Genomic DNA, 22770 nt, shown 5'->3' with positions numbered 1-22770 from the left:
AGTGCTTCACCTGCTCCTTGAATTGATCTCTTCAAATCATTCTTTTACTTGTGTGTATTGTCGTGTATTGTTAGATATTACTGTGCTGTTGGAGCTAGGAACACAAGCATTTCATTACACCCGCAATAACATCTGCTAAATATGTGTACACAACCAATAAAATGTGATTTGATTTGATTTGAACCAGAGAGGAAGAAGCGAGAGGGTGTCCACCAAAATAAGACCACGAAGTAAGGAATTTTTGTATGGAAGTCAACAAGAGAGTGTCGAATTTGGTCAACAGAAAATCTAATTGCTAATTTACTACATGAGGCTTATTTGATCAAATATATGTTTCGTAATCGTTAGGTCGTTATGAATGTACTGATATAAGTGGACCCACGTGACATTTCGGCAACTTAAAAAAATATATATACTTTATATCGGAGTTGTGCCTGTTGTTCAAGCGTATATCTGCCCTCTCATTGGCTAGAATGATCCCACCTGATCTCGCCTCCTCCCACCTGCCTTCCGTCTTTGAGGACATGTATTTCCATTGTTAGAGCAGTCACTCGACTATCTTGTCAATATAATAGAAAATATTTTATTCAACACAGGGCAGATGTAGGCCTGCTCTACGTCCAGTAGATGGTGCTAACTGACCCCGTACTATGCTGCCATGATAACTTCAATATACCTAGGGTACTGGATACATTAGGCTGCAGTATATCAACATGGGTTAACAAAAAATATGTTAAGTGTATCTAAAGTAATAGATTACGTTTATTTGTCTGTTTGCTACTGGTATTTCAATAAAATGCTAAATATGTATTTTTGAAATTGTCAACGCATGTTCAATGTTACCATATCCTGGAAAGAACATATCTGCTTGGGAGGATGTGTTGCTCAAATGTATGAGATTGAAAAACATATATTTTATGTAGATGTGTAGTTTTAGATGTGAAGATATTAACAAACGTTATGAATACATATATTTTCCAGTATTACAAACAGTATTTTGGAAGAGATAGTATTAAGTACTATTGTTCACGTGACAGACGATAGCTTACAGAATAACTGCTTTCTTTCTGGAAGGAGCAGTCTACATGTTCAGACCCTACAGTTGCTTATCTTGAGATGATCGACAAGTTATTTTTATCTATTCCTTTCTGACATGCCTCCAACAGGATTTTTTTTATTGTAAATCTTTAGTGCATTTCATGCTTGTTCATGGCAAACGTCCATTGGCCAATACCATGCCAACTAAGCTAAGCAGAACATTTTGAGTTCTATGATCCGAGAGCATTCCCTTAGAGTAAAATAATATGTATATTCGGTTTTATGGGTCTTAGATTTAAATGTTGGTGTTTCAGCAGCAAGTTTAACCACTGTGGGCCCGAGTAAGAGATGAATGGTCCTCTGTAGCTCAATTGGTAGAGCATGGCGCTTGTAACGCCAGGGTAGTGGGTTCGATCCCCGGGACCACCCATCTACACGCTATCATAAATGTAGTGCAATGGCACTGATTTAAGCCCTAAGTAGGCCATTGCTGCCTGTATTTGGAGCCTTGAATACAAAAGCTGTATTATTAATGATACAGACATCTGTTGACCCCCATCAAGGCTGGCTCTAGCCTTTTGGGGGCCCTAAGCGAGATTTGGTTGGGGGGCCCCCTCACCAAGCTGTAAAAAATTTTAGTGGCTCCTCTGTTGACGGCGGAGAGAAAAAGTTTAGTATTAAAGATTATTTCCTGCAATTCTACTAATTTTGCCATGGGGCAGAGAGAAAATGTTGCAGTTTTAAAGCTAATTTCCTGCAATTCTACCCATTTTGCCATGGGGTGGAGGGACATTTTTGCAGTTTTGAAGCTAATTTCCTGCAATTCTACTTATGCCATGTTAATGATATCTGAATGGGAGTGACTAACAAAACCAATGGGGGCCCCCTGGAGGTCAGGGCCCCTGGGCATGTGCCCTGTGTGCCCGGTCGGTATTTGGCCATGATTACTACAAGTTTAGATAATTGGCTAAACTAGCTTACCAATCTAAAAAGAAGAGAAAAAACTACTGATGCACAACCAAATTTCACCTTGTGTAATCTTCTATTTGAACTCTCAACAGTAAGTTGAGATCCCGACTGAGTACCAATTATTTAATTTTTTTTTATGCCTAGAGCTGTCCCTGACCCTGTCGCCACACCTCTAGCACCCTGGAGGAACACCCATAGCTCTCTGAGCTTTACATAACACTTTCTGACTGTCAGCTCCTGAGCGTGACTCGGCGGCTGTTATCTCTATCGTCCCGGAGACCATGAATGTAAACAGGCCTACTGTCAGCTCCAGTCGTCCATATTTCATTCCTCTGACTTCAAGCCAACATTTCTCACCTATTTTCTGGAAGAAAAATCCTCAAAGTGAAAAAAAGGTGAACATTTGTGTTTACCTGCCAAAACTTGGTTTGAAAAAGTTGGGAAAGACTTCAAGGACACTAAAGAAATCCGGACACACCTCATCAATTATTGCAGAGATTGAAGACTAATATTTGTTTAGGCCACGCTTTATTAAAGATCGTTTACATAAAGCCGTGAATGAAGATGGGCAGAGAGTAAATCTTAACACTGTATGACAGTAGAGGCCAACAACTATGCTGTGCAAAAAGGGTAAACTTCAAAACTTCTAGTGTGTAATTTGTGCTGCCCTTGAAAGATAAGCCACACATGCACATACATGCAAAAGCACATACAAAGCATAGAAACACCCACCAACTCACTATTACCCCCAACCCCACATAGACACATGCAAGTGCACACAAGTTCACACAACCACACCCACCCATCCACACACACATGATTGTGGAGACACACAGACACGCACACACACACTTATCTCACACATACTTATCTACAGGAACCAAGGTAATTAGTAAATAATGTACAATGCAGTAAAACAACAATATGCCACATTCAGATCTCACGGCTTAAGCCCTGTGAGGCCAGTTGTGGGATTTGGCAATGCGTCTTTGCCAAATTTCCCCTGGTTATGGCAGGTTTTATTTAACTTTTCTGCAGCTCAGAGTGGCTTTTACAGTGCCAATAGGGAGGCAATTTGCCTGCTTTGTTTATCATTAAACAACTGGACGTCCATGGCAACAAATATAGGTTTAAGCATTCAACTGAAAATAGGTACTTTATGGGAGGGATTTATATCGATTTGCCATATATTGCATCGCTATTCTTATCATCACTCTTTACTGCCCTTATCTGATCTGTGTAACCCAGCTGCATACTTCCATTTCATATTATTAATATTGCTGACATATAATAAGAAAGTCTACAGTACATTTGATGGAGATACCCTTGCTTCTGTGTAATGAAACAGAACATAATTTTTCAGTATTGGAACATTTTTGTTCTTAATAACAGATTCCAGTCAAGAGGAGAAGGGTGCTAGTAGTTGACACCACAATCTGTTTCTTGTCCATAGAGAGCAGAGGAAGCCTTGAACACAAAAGGAGGAGAAAAACACACATGGGGCAACAATTATGGTCCTTGCTTCCCTGCATGACAGACATTGTGGTTTCTCCCCAACTCAGAACACACAGAATCAATTGCCATAGTTAGCTAATAACATCACCCTTTACAGCTTGACCGCTGCAGTCCAAATCGGCAGAAACCATGACACTCCCTGGACACAGTATATGACCTGAGGTAATAGTAGCAGTTTTATAGTCTATAGCGGGACTGAGTCAAAAGTCGAGGTGTTATTAGAATGCATTTGCAGCATTCACACGCTACAGCCTTCCCACAGGAATAGCTAGCATCATGTTTTCATATGAGTCTGCAGTGCACTGCACAGAGGCTGAAGTAAAGATTAGGTGAAAGGACTGCATTTCAAGTTACGATAGCCTAGCTATGTTGCTTATTTTTTGCTTCTTATTTTCTCTGTCTGAAACACGGTACAGTACATGTATGCATCCTTTACTGGTTTAAACAACCGACCATGCTACCGAGCCTTAGTAAACTTTTGAAAAACATTGGGTTTGACCCGATACAATGCTATTTCACAGTAAACAAATTAACAACTGACTTTCAGCACACTTATAGGGAAGGACACTCAACATGTACGACACTGACACAAATTACTGATGCTTGGCTGAAAGAAATTGATAATAAGAAGTCGGGAGCTGTTTTGTTAGACTTCAATGCAGCTTTTCACATTATTGATCATAGTCTGCTGCTGAAAAAAACATATATGTTAGGGTTTTACATCCTCTATCATATCGTGGATCGAGAGTTACCTATCTAACAGAACAAATAAGTTGTACTTTAATGGATGCCCCTCTAACGTAAACCAGGTAGAGTTACCGTAGGCATACCTCAAGGTAGCAGTCTTGGCCCCTTACTTTTTTATATTTTTACTAATGACCTAGCCTTGAGTAAAGCCAGTGTGTCTATGTACGCTGAAGACTTAACATTACACACTACAGCAAGTGAAATCCCTGAAACACTTAACAAAGAGCTGCAGTCAATTTTAGAATGGGTGGATAGTAATAACCTAAAAGCATTTGCTAAACCTTGTAATGAATAGTTCAGGAGACTAAACTACTTGGTGTAATCCTAGATTGTAAACTGACCTGATCAAAACATATTGATGCAACAGTAGCTAAGATGGGGAGAGGTCTGTCCATAATAAAGCGCTGCACTTCTTTCTTGACATCACAATCAACAAAACAAGTTCTACAGACCCTTGTTTTATTACACCAGGACTACTGCCCAGTTATATGGTCAAGCACCACAAAGAAGGACATAGGCAAATTACAGTTGGCCCAGAACAGAGCAGCACGTTCTGCTCCATAAATGTACACAGAGGGATAATATCAATAACATGCATGTCAATCTCTCCTGTCTCAAAGTAGTGGAGAGATTGACTCCATCCCTTTGTGAGAGGTATTGACGTGTTGAAAGCACCAAACTGTCCGTTCAAACAGTTAACACACAGCTCAGACACCCATACCTACCCTACAAGACATGCCACCAATGGTCACTTCACAGTCTCTAGGTCCAGAACAGACTCTGTGTCACGACCACGATTAGATTTAGTTATCCTCTCCCCCTTATTCCTTCAGTGATTGAGTCAATGCATGGGGCGCACTTCTTCACTAAGCTAGATCTCAGGAGTTCATACAGTGGGGGAAAAAAGTATTTAGTCAGCCACCAAATGTGCAAGTTCTCCCACTTAAAAAGATGAGAGAGGCCTGTAATTTTCATCATAGGTACACGTCAACTATGACAGACAAAATCACATTGTAGGATTTTTTATGAATTTATTTGCAAATTATGGTGGAAAATAAGTATTTGGTCAATAACAAAAGTTTCTCAATACTTTGTTATATACCCTTTGTTGGCAATGACACAGGTCAAACGTTTTCTGTAAGTCTTCACAAGGTTTTCACACACTGTTGCTGGTATTTTGGCCCATTCCTCCATGCAGATCTCCTCTAGAACAGTTATGTTTTGGGGCTGTCGCTGGGCAACACAGACTTTCAACTCCCTCCAAAGATTTTCTATGGGGTTGAGATCTGGAGACTGGCTAGGCCACTCCAGGACCTTGAAATGCTTCTTACGAAGCCACTCCTTCGTTGCCCGGGCGGTGTGTTTGGGATCATTGTCATGCTGAAAGACCCAGCCACGTTTCATCTTCAATGCCCTTGCTGATAGAAGGAGGTTTTCACTCAAAATCTCACGATACATAGCCCCCTTCATTCTTTCCTTTACACGGATCAGTCGTCCTGGTCCCTTTGCAGAAAAACAGCCCCAAAGCATGATGTTTCCACCCCCATGCTTCACAGTAGGTATGGTGTTCTTTGGATGCAACTCAGCATTCTTTGTCCTCCAAACACGACGAGTTGAGTTTTTACCAAAAAGTTCTATTTTGGTTTCATCTGACCATATGACCTCTTCTGGATCAAACAAATGCACTCTAGCAAACTTCAGACGGGCCTGGACATGTACTGGCTTAAGCAGGGGGACACGTCTGGCACTGCAGGATTTGAGTCCCTGGCGGCGTAGTGTGTTACTGATGGTAGGCTTTGTTACTTTGGTCCCAGCTCTCTGCAGGGCATTCACTAGGTCCCCCTGTGTGGTTCTGGGATTTTTGCTCACCGTTCTTGTGATCATTTTGACCCCACAGGGTGAGATTTTGCGTGGAGCCCCAGATCGAGGGAGATTATCAGTGGTCTTGTATGTCTTCCATTTCCTAATAATTGCTCCCACTGTTGATTTCTTCAAACCAAGCTGCTTACCTATTGCAGATTCAGTCTTCCCAGCCTGGTGCAGGTCTACAATTTTGTTTCTGGTGTCCTTTGACAGCTCTTTGGTCTTGGCCATAGTGGAGTTTGGAGTGTGACTGTTTGAGGTTGTGGACAGGTGTCTTTTATACTGATAACAAGTTCAAACAGGTGCCATTAATACAGGTAACGAGTGGAGGACAGAGGAGCCTCTTAAAGAAGAAGTTACAGGTCTGTGAGAGCCAGAAATCTTGCTTGTTTGTAGGTGACCAAATACTTATTTTCCACCATAATTTGCAAATAAATTCATAAAAAATCCTACAGTGTGATTTTCTGGATTTTTTTCCCTCAATTTGTCTGTCATAGTTGACGTGTACCTATGATGAAAATTACAGGCCTCTCTCGTCTTTTTAAGTGGGAGAACTTGCACAATTGGTGAGTGGAAGACAGCACTCAGCACAACAACGGGGCATTATGAAACCTGGTGATGCCCTACGGTTTGATGAATGCTCCATCAGTCTTCCAGTCCTTTGTGAACGAGGTGTTTCGGGACATGCTTGGTCGCAGTGTGGTGGTCTACATCGATGACATCCTGGTGTATTCCACTACTCGCGCCGAGCATGTGTCCCTGGTTCGCAAAGTGCTGGCCCGACTGTTGGAGAATGACCTTTATGCCAAGGCAGAGAAGTGTATGTTTTTTCCAGCAGTCCGTCTCCTTCCTCGGATACCGTATTACCACCTCAGGTGTGGAGATGGAGGGAGATCGCATTTCAGCCGTGAGTAATTGGCCGACTCCAACCACGGTAAAGGAGGTGCAGCGCATCCTTGGCTTTGCCAACTACTATCGGAGGTTTATCCGGGGCTTTGGCAAGATTGCAGCTCCCATTACATCCCTGTTGAAGGGTGGGCCGGCTCTGCTGGTCTGCTGAGGCTGACCTGGCCTTCAGGAGACTGCGAGATCTGTTCACCTCAGCTCCGGTACTGACCCACCCCGATCCATCACTACCGTTCGTAGTGGAGGTGGATGCGTCCGAGGTAGGGATGGGCACTGTCCTGTCCCAATGCTTGGGCACGCCACCCAAGCTCCACCCCTGTGCCTTCTTCTCTAAGAAGCTCAGCCTGGCGGAGCAGAACTACGACGTTGGTGATCGGGAGCTGTTGGCTGTTGTCCGAGCTTTGACCGTGTGGAGGCATTGGCTCGAAGGGGTGAAACACCCTTTCCTCGTCTGGACGGACCACCGTAACCTGGAGTACATCCGGGCATCGAGGAGGCTGAATCCTCGCCAGGCCAGGTGGGCCCTATTCTTCACCCGGTTTGATTTTACACTGTCATACATTCCGGGTATGAAGAACGTGAAGGTAGACGCACTGTCCCAGCTGTATGACGCAGAGGAGAGGTCCATAGACAACAGCCCCATACTCCCGGCCTCCTGCATTGTGGCGCCGGTAGTATGGGCGATGGACGCAGCTATAGAGCAGGCATTATGCACAGATCCATCTCCACCGCAGTGTCCAGCTGGGCTGCGGTACGTGCCTGCTCTTATCCGTGATCGTCTGATCTTCTTGGCACACACGTCACCCTCCTCTGGTCACCCAGGTATCGGTCGTACAGTGCGCTGCTTGATCGGAAAGTACTGTTGGCCTACCTTGGCTAAGGACGTGAGGGTGTACGTCTCCTCCTGCTCGGTGTGCGCCCAGAGTAAGGCACCTAGGCACCTCCCAGTGGGTAAGCTACAACCTTTACCAGTTCCACAACGCCCATGGTCTCACCTTAGTATTGATTTTTTGACTGATCTTCCCCTCTCCCAAGGTAACACCACCATCCTGGTCGTTGTGGACCGCTTCTCCAAGGCCTGCCGCCTCCTTCCTCTGCCCGGTCTCCCCACGGCCCTGCAGACTGTGGAGGCCCTGTTTACTCACGTCTTCCGGCACTACGGGGTGCCAGAGGATATAGTGTCTGACCGAGGTCCCCAGTTCACGTCCAAGGTTTGGAAGGCGTTCATGGAACGTCTGGGGGTCTCGGTCAGCCTGACCTCTGGGTTCCACCCCGAGTCAAATGGGCAGGTGGAATGTGTAAATCAGGATGTGGGTAGGCAGTAGGTTCCTGCGGTCCTACTGCCAGGACCGGCCGGGGGAGTGGTCGGTGTTCTTGCCATGGGCAGAATATGCCCAGAACTCTCTCCGCCACTCCTCTACTAACCTAACACCATTCCAATGTGTTTTAGGTTACCAACCGGTTCTGGCACCGTGGCACCAGAGCCAGACCGAGGCTCCTGCGGTGGATGACTGGTTTCGGCGTGCAGAGGAGACGTGGGAGGCTGCCCACATTCACCTCCAGAGCGCCGTGCATCGTCAGAAGGCTAACGCTGACCGTCACCGCAGTGAGGCCCCGGTCTTCCTACCGGGGGATCGGGTCTGGCTCTCGACCCAGAATATGCCCCTCCACCTACCCTGCAGGAAGCTGAGCCCGCGGTTTGTGGGGCCGTTCAAAGTCCTGAGGAGAATCAACGAGGTCACGTATAAGTTATTACTTCCCCCTGATTACCGTATTAACCCCTCATTTCATGTGTCTCTCCTCAGGCCGGTGGTGGTTGGTCCGCTCCAGGAGTCTGAGGTGCGGGAGGTTCCTCCACCTCCTCTGGACATCGAGGTTGCCCCGGCGTACTCTGTCCACTCCATCCGGGATTCGAGGCGTCGGGTGGGGGGCTTTCAGTACCTCGTGGAGTGGGAGGGGTACGGTCCGGAGGAACGGTGCTGGGTCCCGGTGAGGGATATCCTCGATCCCTCCCTGTTGCGGGATTTCCACCGTCGCCATCCGGCTCGCCCTGCTCCGCGTCCTCCTGGCCGTACCCGAGGCTGGGGTGGGTGCGCTGCTGGAGCTGCGCGTCAAGGTGGGGGGGTACTGTCACGACTTCGGCCGAGGCTCCCTCCCCTCCTTGTTCGGGCAGGCTTCGGCGTTCGTCGTCACCGGCTTACTAACCACTGCCGCCCCAATCATCATCACATTTGTCTTGTCAATCACACAAACCTGGTTCTAATCCCCTCATTAGTCCGTGTATAAGTGTTCCCTCTGCCCCCTTGTCCTTGTGGGTGATTGTTAGTTGTGAGAGTAGTATGGCTCGGTGGAGCTACTCGTACATTTTGTTGCCAGGGTAGTTTTTCCCCTGTGCCTATATATTATTGGATTCTACCGTTACAGCGTATTTGCCAGGGATTAGAGTTTCCCCTGTGCCTGTTTCGTTGATCGCTATTTGAGCGCATTTGTGTGTCAATGAAGGAATAAACTCTTTGTTCGGTGATTACCCTCCTGCACCTGACTCCTTTCATTTTACATTTACATTTTCGTCATTTAGCAGACGCTCTTATCCAGAGCGACTTACAAATTGGTGAATTCACCTTATGATAGCCAGTTGGACAACCACTTTACAATATTTTTTTTTTTTTCTGTGATTTGTTGTTATTTTTATTTTCATTATTATTTTTATTTGTTGGGGGGGTGGGGTAAGGGGGGGTAGAAGGATTACTTTATCCTATCCCAGGTATTCCTTAAAGAGGTGGGGTTTCAAGTGTCTTCGGAAGGTGGTGAGTGACTCCGCTGTCCTGGCGTCGTGAGGGAGCTTGTTCCACCATTGGGGTGCCAGAGCAGCGAACAATTTTGACTGGGCTGAGCGGGAACTGTGCTTCCGCAGAGGTAGGGGAGCCAGCAGGCCAGAGGTGGATGAACGCAATGCCCTCGTTTGGGTGTAGGGACTGATCAGAGCCTGAAGGTACGGAGGTGCCGTTCCCCTCACAGCTCCGTAGGCAAGCACCATGGTCTTGTAGCAGATGCAAGCTTCAACTGGAAGCCAGTGGAGTGTGCGGAGGAGCGGGGTGACGTGAGAGAACTTGGGAAGGTTGAACACCAGACGGGCTGCGGCATTCTGGATGAGTTGTAGGGGTTTAATGGCACAGGCAGGGAGCCCAGCCAACAGCGAGTTGCAGTAATCCAGACGGGAGATGACAAGTGCCTGGATTAGGACCTGTGCCGCTTCCTGTGTAAGGCAGGGTCGTACTCTGCGAATATTGTAGAGCATGACCCTACAGGATCGGGTCACTGCCTTGATGTTAGCGGAGAACGACAGGGTGTTGTCCAGGGTCACGCCAAGGCTCTTTGCACTCTGGGAGGAGGACACAACGGAGTTGTCAAGATCATGGAACGGGCAGTCCTTCCCTGGGAGGAAGAGCAGCTCCGTCTTGCCGAGGTTCAGCTTGAGGTGGTGATCCGTCATCCACACTGATATGTCTGCCAGACATACAGAGATGCGATTCGCCACCTGGTTATCAGAAGGGGGAAAGGAGAAGATTAATTGTGTGTCGTCTGTGTAGCAATGATAGGAGAGGCCATGTGAGGATATGACAGAGCCAAGTGACTTGGTGTACAGCGAGAATAGGAGAGGGCCTAGAACTGAGCCCTGGGGGACACCAGTGGTGAGAGCACATGGTGCGGAGACACATTCTCGCCACGCCACCTGGTAGGAGCGACCTGTCAGGTAGGACGCAATCCAAGAGTGAGCCGCGCCGGAGATGCCCAACTCGGAGAGGGTGGAGAGGAGGATCTGATGGTTCACAGTATCAAAGGCAGCAGATAGGTCTAGAAGGATGAGAGCAGAGGAGAGAGAGTTAGCTTTAGCAGTGCGGAGAGCCTCCGTGACACAGAGAAGAGCAGTCTCAGTTGAATGACCAGTCTTGAAACCTGACTGGTTTGGATCAAGAAGGTCATTCTGAGAGAGATAGCAAGAGAGTTGGATAAAGACAGCACGCTCAAGAGTTTTGGAGAGAAAAGAAAGAAGGGATACTGATCTGTAGTTCTTGACATCGGAGGGATCGAGTGTAGGTTTTTTGAGAAGGGGTGTAACTCTCACTCTCTTGAAGACGGAAGGGACATAGCCAGCCGTCAAGGATGAGTTGATGAGCGAGGTGAGGTAAGGGAGAAGGTCTCCGGAAATGGTCTGGAGAAGAGAGGAGGGGATAGGGTCAAGCGGGCAGGTTGTTGGGCGGCCGGTCGTCACAAGTCGCAAGATTTCATCTGGAGAAAGAAGTCAAAGAATAGGGCAGGGCAGTGTGAGCAGGACCAGTGGTGTCATTTGACTTAACAAACGAGGATCGGATGTCGTCAACCTTCTTTTCAAAATGGTTGACGAATTCATCCACAGAGAGGGAGGGGGAGGGGGAGGAGTATTCAGCAGGGAGGAGAAGGTGGCAAAGAGCTTCCTAGGGTTAGAGGCAGATGCTTGGAATTTAGAGTGGTAGAAAGTGTCTTTAGCAGCAGAAACAGAGGAAGAAAATGTAGAGAGGAGGGAGTGAAAAGATGCCAGGTCCGCAGGAAGTCTAGTTTTCCTCCATTTCCGCTCGGCTGCCCGGAGCCCTGTTCTGTGAGCTCGCAAGGAGTCGTCAAGCCACGGAGCAGGAGGGGAGGACCGAGCCGGCCGGGATGATAGGGGACATAGAGAGTCAAAGGATGCAGAAAGGGAGGAGAGGAGGGTTGAGGAGGCAGAATCAGGAGATTGGAGGGAGAAGGATTGAGCAGAGGGAAGAGATGATAGGATGGAAGAGGAGAGAGTAGCGGGAGAGAGAGAGCGAAGGTTGCGACAGCGCATTACCATCTGAGTAGGGGAAGAGTGAGTAGTGTTGGAGGAGAGCGAGAGAGAAAAGGATACAAAGTAGTGGTCGGAGACTTGGAGGGGAGTTGCAGTGAGATTAGTAGAAGAACAGCATCTAGTAAAGATGAGGTCAAGCGTATTACCTGCCTTGTGAGAAGGGGGGGACGGTGAGAGGGTGAGGTCAAAAGAGGAGAGGAGTGGAAAGAAGGAGGCAGAGAGAAATGAGTCAAAGGTAGACATAGGGAGGTTAAAGTCACCCAGAACTGTGAGGGGTGAGCCATCCTCAGGAAAGGAACTTATCAAGGCATCAATCTCATTGATGAACTCTCCAAGGGAACCTGGAGGGCGATAAATGATAAGGATGTTAAGCTTGAATGGGCTAGTGACTGTGACAGCATGGAATTCAAATGAGGAGATAGACAGATGGGTCAGGGGAGAAAGAGAGAATGTCCACTTGGGAGAGATGAGGATTCCTGTGCCACCACCCTGCTGACCAGATGCTCTCGGGGTAGAGAGCAGTAGGAGTAGCAGTGTTTTCTGTGGTAATCCATGTTTCCGTCAAGTACCTGTATAAGTGTTCCCTCTGCCCCCTTGTCTTTGTGTGTGACTGTTTATTGTGAGGATAGTGAAGCTCGGTGGAGCGCCTTGTATTTTGTATCGCCAGGTTATTTTCCCTGTGTGCCTTGTTCGTTCCAGTGCGCCTGTTTTGCGCACTGGACTGTTTTGACGCATTACTGCGTAACTGTTTTCCAGAATAAATCCTGTTATTCTGTGATTTATTCACCTGCACCTGACACCTTCAACTCACCCATCACAAAGCTACCAACTCAAACTTAAATAAACCTTGTAAAGTAGCCTCCCATTTTGACTACGAGATACAGCACTAAACATTGCTGTGCTTAAAAATAGTATGGATAATATATATGTTAGATGTACAGTACTTTATAAATATTGTCAGTAACAACAACAGAGAACGGTGGTAACTGTTGCAGCTAAAAATGGCAGGGCAATAAAATATAGTGAGAGAGGTTGTTTGCATGCCCACAAAAACTCAGCCAGTTAAACATGTAGCTTTGCCTTCAGACCAAATCTATCTATAAAGACATCTTGCCACGGTGTCTATTGCCCTTCACCGGTGACTGTCACCCAGGAATGCATCATGGCCACATAAACAAACACACATAATAAATTAATCTCATGGGAACAGCTGCATGATGGGCCTCTCCACCACCACGGTCGGAATTATGTGGCGAGGACAGCAACCATGTTCCTCAGCTCCCACGGTCTGAATTGCACTTTGTCTGAATTGTTATTCTACTGCACAAGGAAAACTATCATTACCACCGGACTGCTGCTGAAATGTGAGGAAGGCTGGCTGGCTGGCTGGCTAGCCCACTGTAGAGCAGAGCACAAAGCTAGGTTGGCCTGCTTGCATCATTATGGCAACAGGAGTTTGACAAAATAATACATGTTGGAAAAATAAAATTTGACAAAGGCACACACAAACACACTCCCTCCCTCGTTTATGCTACAACTCTCACGGTTGTGTTTAATACAGTCATTTCCCACCGCCCTGTGATGTTCTGTAATGATAGCTTACAGCGAGTGTATGAATGTGTGGTTGGTTACAGGTAATAGGTAATGGGCCTGTACAAGTAATAGAGAAGCCAGACTTGAAAAGCAGGTCACTGTTGGAACGTCGCGACTTTTACCACGTCCACAAATACTCAGCCTTTTTTTTTCTCTCCCTTTACTATTTGTTTGGTTGTTAGGGAAGTGATTTACATGGCCCTAGGGCAGAATGTATCCTCTCCCAATGATAGAGACATGGCAGATACCCTATACATACACCTACAGCACCTCTCAATCACGGCCCTGTGTAGTAGATCAAATCAAATCAAATCAAATTGTATTTGTCACATGCGCCGAATACAACAGGTGTAGACCTTACCGTGAAACGCTTACTTACAACCAACAATGCAGTTTAAGAAATAGAGTTAAGAAAATATTTACTAAATAAACTAAAGTAAAAAATAAAATAGAAAGTAACACACTAAAATATCAATAATGAGGCTATATCAATGTAAATAGTCCGGGTGGCCATATACTGCCTAGTATAGAGGTCCTGGATGGCAGGAAGCTTGGCCCCAGTGATGTACTTGGCCATACGCACTACCGTCTGTAGCACCTTACGGTCGGATGCCGAGCAGTTGCCATACCAGGCGGTGATGCAACCGGTCAGGATGCTCTCGATGGTGCAGCTGTATAACTTTTGGAATATCTGGGGACCCATGCAAAATCTTTTCAGTCTCCTGAGAGGGAAAAGGCATTGTCGTGCCTTCTTCACGACTGTCTTGGTGTGTTTGGACCATGATAGTTTGTTGGTGATGTGGACACCAAGGAACTTGAATCTCTCGACCCACTCCACAACAGCCCCGTCAATGTGAATGGGGGCGTGTTCGGACCTTCTTTTCCTGTAGTCCACAATCAGCTTCTTGTCTTGCTCATGTTGAGGGAGAGGTTGTTGTCCTGGCACCACACTGCCAGGTTTCTGACCTCCTCCCTGTAGGCTGTCTCACCGTTGTCGGTGATCAGGCCTACCTCTGTTGTGTCGTCAGCAAACTTAATGATGGTGCTGGAGTCATGCTTGGCCACGCAGTCGTAGGTGAACAGGGAGTACAGGAGGGGACTAAGCACGCAACCCTGAGGGGCCCCCGTGTTGAGGATCAGCGTGGCAGATGTGTTGTTGTCTACCCTTACCACCTGGGGACGGCCCATCAGGAAGTCCAGGATCCAGTTGCAGAGGGAGGTGTTTAATCCCAGGGTCCTTAGCTTAGTGATGAGCTTTGTGGGCACTATGGTGTTGAACGCTGTGCTGTAGTCAATGAACAGCATTCTCACATAAATGTTCCTTCTGTCCAGGTGGGAAAGGGCAGTGTGGAGTGTGATTGAGATTGCGTCATCTGTGGATCTGGTGGGGCGGTATGCGAATTGGAGTGGGTCTAGGGTTTCCAGGATGATGGTGTTGATGTGAGCCATGACCAGCCTTTCAAAACACTTCATGGCTACCGACGTGAGTGCTAAGGGAAGGTAGTCATTTAGGCAGGTTACCTTTGCTTTCTTGGGCATAGGGACTATGGTGGTCTGCTTGAAACATGTAGGTATTACAGACTCGGTCAGGGAGAGGTTGAAAATGTCAGTGAAGACACTTGCCAGTTGGTCCTCGCATGCTCTGAGTACACGTCCTGGTAATCTGTCTGGCCCCACGGCCTTGTGAATGTTGACCTGTTTAAAGGTCTTGCTCACATCGGCCACGGCTAGCGTGATCACACAGTCGAACAGCTGGTGCTCTCATGCATGCTTCAATGTTGCTTGCTTCGAAGCGAGCATAAAAGGCATTTAGCCCGTCTGGTAGGCTCTGGGCAGTTCACGCCTGGGTTTCTCTTTGTAGTCCATAATAGTTTGCAAGCCCTGCCACATCCGACGAGCGTCAGAGCCGGTGTGTACGTGATCATGAGATCATAAGTGTACATATGTCGGACCTTAATTTGAGCCAGTTTGCTACATCAGGAAAATGTTAATTATTATGTGGATTATAATGGACATTTTTGTAAGAGTTGATACATTGTTCTTACGGGAAAATCATGTCTGAAATGTTTAACTGGAAGTTATTAACATCAGAAGCCATTTTAAATCTCAAATACACTTAATGTTTAAAATGTCCTGCATTGCAGGGAGGTTCTCCTGCAACAGGGTGATGATCAAATTAAGATCCTACATCTGTATGAGACCATGCTGCGGATGTTGAGCAATGTATGTTCGTCTTTTGTTTGTAAAAGGCAATGGTAGCTTACTTTTACTGATAGAGAGGGAGGAGAATGGAGTTCCTGTCTGAATTACTGGCATACTTCGGGCACAGGACGGGAGCATGGTGACAGATGGTTGCCATGAGGAAGTGTCACAGGGTTTTCTAGATAAACATGCTGTTTACAGAGGGCCACAGGGAGTGCTTGGAGTGTGAAACGCTTTCTCTGGGTGCCACACGCACAGCTTCTGACTGTCAGTGAGGTTTGGTGATGTGTGGAGATATGGGCTATATGCTCTACAACATATAGACAGCCATCAGGGCTCTGAATGGGGCTAAGTTCAACTTTTTATCAATCTCTCTCACTCGCCAGGCTTTTGTCATTAAATGAGTGAGGCTTGCACCAACCTAATGCTTGAAAGCGTGCTGCAAATGTCAGCCCATTATTGTCAGAAATAAATGTATTGACATTAAATTAGTAGGCTATTACTTTATTATTACCATGATATTGTACTATTAAACCATTACTACTTTTCTTTCACTAATGCAGGCACAGATCCATCCAAAACATCTGTAAGAACTCTACCAGCTAAGCTATGGTTCCCCCTAGCCAGACGTGTCACCCATGATGATGTTGAGTTGGAGTACCTGCATACAGTACACTGTAAAGACGTTACTGTGAATTTGACAGTAGCTTACAGTCAGCTCGGTGACAAGTAAAATTCTCTATTTCATATTACAGTATACCTACTGCAATATAAATATGGTATCAAAGCAAGTACTGTGTAATGACACACAGTACAATACCGTAAAATTGACTGCATTTTACTGTTAAAAAAAAGTTTATGCTACCGTAATCGGAATGAATTAATGGATGAATGAAATTCATTAAGGAGATGGGTTTGTATTTCACAGTATTTTACTGTAATTACAAGGGACTGGTGCAAGCAGGTTGTCTGCTAGGTAAAGTGTTTACAAACATTACAGCATATTATTGAATATTTGGTGTTTTATATCACTTGCACTTCTAAAGGCCTTAACAAAGGCTTCCAAACTAGCAGCGACTACAGGGCAAAACAGAGAGGACATGGCAAAATGCTCAACAATTTAAGGTTTAAGACTTGCTTCCATTCCAATCTGTCCCCTATACATTTAAAACTGATGGGGCACTATAACCACATAGGAGTCAGGTACAGCATTCTCACCCATTGGTGCAACAAATATAGCCTCTTACAAGGCAAGCCTCAAAATATGTTAATGAGCCAGAAACAACAATACCATGCACCCACTTGTGGCAAAAGGTTTTTGGCACTCCAAATATACGGTACTGTACTGTATTCTGTTGGGTGAAATTACAGTACCATTCGAAATATAGCAATTATTTCCTTTCCCACATTTTCCCATAATGCACCATAATTTATAGTATGCTACAGTAAACATTTCAGAGTATTTTACTGATGATTTACTGTATAATTTACAGTTTTCCGTTACAGTGTAACTCCTGTTGGCCTATATGACAAGCATTGGCCTATATGATTATATTATTTCTGCATGTCATATGGAAATACAGTTCTTATAACTCTGTAGTTACTAACATTATTTAATAACATTACTTGTAAATGTAAATGTTTACTGATTCTACTGCACATGACTTCCAAAGGAAAATGGATGAGTTTATAATCGATTTAATGCACGCGACAAACGGAGGGAGTGCTTTTGCGCTCTGTTTCTACTGCTCTCGGCTCTCCACTTCTATTCTGGTCCACCTTAAAAGTGCTCTGACCGTAGGTATATGATTTCCTGAAAACGCCCCATGCCAAAAACAAGAGGGCAGCTCCGAAACTGTTCTAAGGGTTGGGTTACGGCTAAATCTACCCCTTTAGAATAAGTATTTTATTGTTTGTTTGGGGGTCTGGAGACTTCTCCCGGAAAAAGAGCAGGATCACGCACATATTAAGCTATTCACGCGGGGGAATTTTCCTGAAGTTGCTTAATCCCCCAAACACTTCTGGATTTCCACCGCACATCTAACACTGTCGATTTTGACGGCTTGGGTTTGTTTATGTCGCGTTGCGGGGATCTGCGTTACAGAGAGACCTCTGACTTTGAAGGGATTCACTCATGTCTGGATATTAACTTCCCTTGTTAATTTGAGAACTGTCTGTGAGGAAGACAGTGAATGTTATTTTGTTGGTGTTTAAAAAAAAACATTTTGTAGCCGATTTACAGCAGAAGCGTCACCATGTTGAGTAACGCTGGAGTCTATGCTGTCAAAAAGCGGAAGAAGCCGGTTCAGAAAACGTAAGGATATAATTTAAACATGTTTGACCTGACAGTAAATGTTTTGGGAAGTTCGATTTTGGTCTTGCATGAGCTAGATAGTCTACAGAATCGCGTATGATTTTAAAATGTACTTCATGTCTTTGCCCGACCATATATAACAAAGATATTGACATTTCATAATGCAATTAGTCACGAATAGGCTAATGCACATATAATTACACACATTATAATGTCAAGTGAGTTATTTAAATCTCATTCGATGTAATTTCAATAACAGCCCATTCAATAGCCTATTCAATAGCCAGGTGAGATATAATTCATTATGTTTAGGCTATACATTGCCTATTTATCCATGCAACTAAATACAATCATTCACTTCGTGCTGTTGGATTATTTTCTTCATAAATGGTTATTAGTGTTGGTCTATTGCTAGTGTTCTACTCTTTCTTCTGGAGTAACTGGCTTTCTTTCTGCACAGACCGTGGATAAAGTCTCACGTTTACGCACGCAAATCTCGTAATATTGCATGTGTGCTGTGTTGATGTGTAGCTGTTAGTTTGTGCCTGACCAGAAGTTCTTGTTCCTCCATTTAGTGTTCACCGGGTCACCTTAAGAATCTCTCTTCGTGTATAGTTTTGGTCTGGCATGGAAATAGTACTCTTGCATTAATCACAATCAAGTTTGAGAGTCGGCTGCGCTCTCACGCGATGCTTAAAGGAGGGCGGGGTGCGCGGGGGGATCGTTTGCCTGAGGTATGTTATTGTAATCTGATATACGGTTTCTTCTCATTATGGGAACACACTTCTAAGTCTTTCCTACTTTTTTCACTTAAGCATATTTTATGACATGCACTGTTATTACACAACCTAGTTACAAAATAAACATATGTTTTGTAATGCAGTTTTTCGCCACTAAGTAAGATTTACTAATAGCTTGGCTGGGAAAAACACTTTTTCCTTTATGGAAAATTAAAGCTGTGCAATGCGTTTGTATTTGTTGTAGGCTACTACTATGCTATGATATGACTTTTCCACTGTTTCCACTATTAAAAAAAAAATGATTCCAACAAAGTATTGAGAATGTTTCACATACATTAATAATTAATAACACCTAGATAAGTATGTGCTTACTATAATATATCATTAAATAAAATGTAACCTCTTAAGGATCGTTTTCGCCTAAAATGACATACCCAAATCGAACTGCCTGTAGCTCAGGACCTGAAGCAAGGATATGCATATTCTTGATACCATTTGAAAGGAAACACTTAGAAGTTTGTGGAAATGTGAAATTAATGTAGGAGAATATAACATATTAGATCTGGTAAAAGATTAAACAAACAAAAAAACATGTGTTTTCTATTTTTTTTTTTTGTTCCATCATCTTTGAAATGCAAGAGAAAGGCCACAATATAATATTGCAGTTTAGGCGCAGTTTAGATAGCAGTGTGTGTCCAAAGTTTCAGATTGATCCAGTGAAGCATTGCAATACTGGACTATTTCTTATCAAGTCTGCCCAAATGTGCCAAATTGGTCAATTGATACATTTTCAAGTACATACACTACCGTTCAAAAGTTTGGGGTCACTTAGAAATGTCCTTGTTTTTGAAAGAAATGCATTTTTATTGTCCATTAAAATAATAATCAAATTAATCAGAAATACAGTGTAGACATTGTTAATGTTGTAAATGGCTATTGTAGCTGGAAACGGCTGATTTTTTAAATGGAATATCTACATAGGCGTACAGAGGCCCATTATCAGCAACCATCAGTCCTATGTTCCAATGGCACATTGTGTTTGCTAATCCAAGTTTATCATTTTAAAAGGCTAATTGATCATTAGAAAACCCTTTTGCAATTATGTTAGCACAGCTGAAAAATGTTGTGCTGATTAAAGAAGCAATACAACTGGCCTTCTTGAGACTAGTTGAGTATCTGGAGCATCAGCAATTGTGGGTTTGATTACAGGCTCAAAATGGCCAGAAACAAATAACTTTCTTCTGAAACTCGTCAGTCTATTCTTGTTCTGAGAAATGAAGGCTATTCCATGCGAGACATTGCCAAGAAACTGAAGATCTCGTACAACTCTGTGTACTACTCCCTTCACAGAACAGCACAAACTGGCTCTAACCAGAATATAAAGAGTAGTGGGAGGCCCGGTGCACAACTGAGCAAGAGGACAAATACATTAGAGTGTCTAGTTTGAGAAACAGACGCCTCACAGGTCCTCAACTGGCAGCTGAAAGAAAACAAGGACGTTTCTAAGTGACCCCAAACTTTTGAACGGTAGTGTATATATCTGAGACATTTCTACATCAGGTTGTGATTACTCCCAGAGCCCACTGTGTGAAAATATGGCTTAATTATTACCTAAGGGTCCCTTTGGGAAGGTGTGTGTGTGAGTTGTGTGTTTGGGTGTTTGCATGGTAGCTTAAGTAGCATGTGTGTGTTTGTGTCTGTTTGTGAGTGTGAGAGAGTTACAGATGGTTAAGATATAAGGTATTATTGAATGTTTCATTTTTTGTCAGAGCACACTCTTCATAAGTAGATTTGTATGGTGTTAGAGTTGTTAATACGTTTCAGAAAGCGACAAAAAGCTTATTATGAGAGTGCTTACCATGTTCTGCTGGTGTCAACATTATTGTTGGCCAACAGTGAGGTAGGGGGATTAGTATGTCTCTACTAGCTAACAATGGGGGAAAGGTAGGTGTGTGTGTGTGTGTGTGTGTGCACACAATCTAGCTGATAGAGGTGAGGCAGAAAGCCAAAACAAACCTTCTGCACAACAACATAGTGGCTTATTGTTCTATGGTTGTCTCATATCTACAACAGTCTCAACTGTATACATCAAGTCACTGTTCTCAGCTGAACTTTGGCCACAAAAGAAATGCATTAGGATCTGTTTATTCTAACTGCAGCCTACATGTCAGACCAAAGACAGATTTTAACAAACTTGTAGATTAATAATGTACCCGAGTGTGCAACTGTTGTTTATGTGAAGAAAACAAAAAACACACTCTACTTTCAACCTTAAATAATGCTTAATAACTCTGCATTGTCTCTTTTACGTTGCCCAGCCTGATCTGGGGAATGGGTTTTATTTCGAGACAAGAAACAGTTTCTTTAAACAGATTAACAGTGATGGTAATACCATGGTGATACCAGTCTTCATAGCCAGTCTTTATTTTTCGGATAGGCAGCAGCCATCTGTCTTTCTAGTGGTAGGGATCAGCTGATCAGACTGCAGCTCCCTGGGGGTTTGTGGGGAGGGGGACTCATACAGTTCCCTTGCCCAGGAGAGATACCTTCCAGGCTGGCTACAAGGCAACTGGAAGTGGGGAGTCCATAAGGTACATTGTTGTGGAGCCGGAGCAGAGGAAGCAGATCAATTCATTTTCATCCGCAACTAACAGAGCTCAGGTGGAAGGAATGTTCAGAGCACCTCAGGAACAGAGAAAAGGAAGGAAGACATCAGAGAGTGGATATTGTGAAATAAAGTAGCTCTCTGTGTGTGTAGCCTTTCCTTCAGTGTTTCTGGTAGTGTAGTAGGCTATCCTTCAGTAGGGTGTTTCAGTAGCCATTTGTGCTAAATGCCGTGTGCTGTTTGAGTGTTTGTTCACTTCAGTCCACCATGTGGCTGAATAAGTCCATGGTTTCAAAGTTGTTAGATCTGATTGCATGATTGTAGTTGTGGGTGTATCCTACACATTTGTAGATGTATTCTCGGCCTGTTCAAAATACTTTCATGATCCCCAAACCACCCACTTTGAGCAGACAAAAGCATGCCGATTGCATTACAACGTACTCAGTGCAACATGATTCCCTTTGAATCGGAGTGAAGAGTCTTTGGGTCCAGCCAGCCCATGTCTTTTTGCACTTTAAATAGGCTATCCCTGATAGAGGGGGAGTGAGATGAGATAGTTTGCTCTAACTCTAACAATGACTGCCCTGATGTCTGTGAATGGAGCCCCATGATGCACTGCAACCGAAGGTGGAAAAAATGGGGTCTGAATACTGGCTTTTGTCTTCGCAGGCATTTTTTAAAAGTGAGGTCAGTCTTGCTCTATTTCTGGGAAGGTATTGCTTGGGTCTAAGGCCGGGAATTGAGTTATGGCTCTATTCCCTGCAATTCAATAGGGAAGAGGGAAAAAAACTATGCCTATGATCATCTGCAGTTTCTGTAATGGGAAAGTCACACAAAGTATGGCAGAAACAGCTCTGGGAGGAAGGTGGAACCCTTGCATTTGGGAGGAGGGAGGATGTGTGGTTGTTGAACTTGACCAGCAGCTATTATCTCCTGCTGTTCACTAGCCTACACTAGATTGGGTTGGGTCTTGTGTTGAGTTGAGTTGGACTGTTGTATTGAAATTGATTAAAACCTTATATGGCCCCCTTATCATGTTTTTTCTCCAGTTGGTGTGAATATGCTTTTTGTCCCCTGATAATTAATTGTCTTACTGTTACAGTATGTCTTACAGACGCTGTTTGAACAATGCCCTTGAGATAAATAGCAGCTGCCACTCCCCCAACCCTTAACCCACATTTTAAAAAGTTTAATAGTGTACTGAAGTCGTCCACTTTTGCTCCAGCAGGTGTGAGGGGAGTTGTAGCCTCCTGACTCCCATGATTTGGGTTTGGGGTATGTGTCATCCCCCTCCCTCCCTCTCTTCCAGTCCCAGCAGGCTTGGCTTGAGCCTGAGCATGTGTTTCTGATTTGCAATGTGTCTCCACCAAGTCTCGTAAACTTCACTTTGGCCTTCAACAATGGTGGTCCCAAGACT

The 22770-nt window shown here is 44.6% G+C and overlaps 1 pseudogene across 1 annotated transcript in view; it reads left to right on the top strand.

Moving 5' to 3' along the window:
* The first annotated feature begins 17551 nt into the window (after positions 1 to 17551).
* The window catches only part of LOC311143311 (aryl hydrocarbon receptor-like), a 52957-nt pseudogene continuing 47738 nt past the window's right edge, over positions 17552 to 22770 (top strand). The window contains exon 1 of the transcript XR_014615552.1: positions 17552 to 18008. The product of XR_014615552.1 is annotated as an aryl hydrocarbon receptor-like (transcript). The remainder of the gene's footprint in view (positions 18009 to 22770) is intronic.

This window comes from Coregonus lavaretus, assembly GCF_964263955.1.
Source record: "Coregonus lavaretus genome assembly, chromosome: 16".
Classification (NCBI taxonomy): Eukaryota; Metazoa; Chordata; class Actinopteri; order Salmoniformes; family Salmonidae; genus Coregonus; species Coregonus lavaretus.
This window is presented reverse-complemented; position numbering and strand designations above follow the sequence as displayed.